Genomic DNA, 747 nt, shown 5'->3' with positions numbered 1-747 from the left:
CTTTAGTCTTTGCAACTTCAGGGATCTCATCTATTCACAATCAGCATGTAACACTCCAAAGAGAAAGGAAAACTTGAAGTCACATCATATGACCCCTTTAAGTCACTAGGTCTTGAATTAATTCATTAATCCTCATTTCTTTGCAGGGAAAGGAGAGCAGAAGGGAGCAGCTAAAGGAGAGAAGACACTGAATGACTTTGCAGTAGAGTACGCCAAATCCAACAGAAGCACCTGTAAGGGGTGTGATCAAAAAATCGAAAAGGTGCATTTTGCATTACCTTTTGTTAGACAAATGATGCTTTTGAACACAACAAGTTAGTTATAAGTTAATCTGTTCTTCCCTGCTGGTGTTCAGGACCACATCCGTGTGTCAAAGAAGACAGTGGACCCAGAGAAACCTCAGCTTGGTCTAATAGATCGCTGGTACCACACTGCCTGCTTTGTGAGCCGCCGTGAGGAGCTACTGTTTAAACCAGAGTACAGTGCCGCCCAGCTCAAAGGTTTCGCAGCTCTTCGAGATGAAGACAAGGAGGAGCTGAAGAAAAGACTTCCTGCTGTGAAGAATGAAGGGTGAGCTTGCAATTTCTTATTTAGGTTGCTGTCATGTTGCATCAAACTATATAAGCACCTCTTTAGGATGCTTTTTGCTTCTTTATGTAGATTTACAAAAATCAGCATAACTATTTATGTAAACTGGATAGGTTTGTGTAGCAATTTCAGCTTAAAAGATTTTGCATGGATCCGTCA

This window comes from Sinocyclocheilus grahami, unplaced genomic scaffold (genome assembly GCF_001515645.1).
Source record: "Sinocyclocheilus grahami isolate Dianchi unplaced genomic scaffold, SAMN03320097.WGS_v1.1 scaffold25808.1, whole genome shotgun sequence".
NCBI classification, from domain to species: domain Eukaryota; kingdom Metazoa; phylum Chordata; class Actinopteri; order Cypriniformes; family Cyprinidae; genus Sinocyclocheilus; species Sinocyclocheilus grahami.
This window is presented reverse-complemented; position numbering follows the sequence as displayed.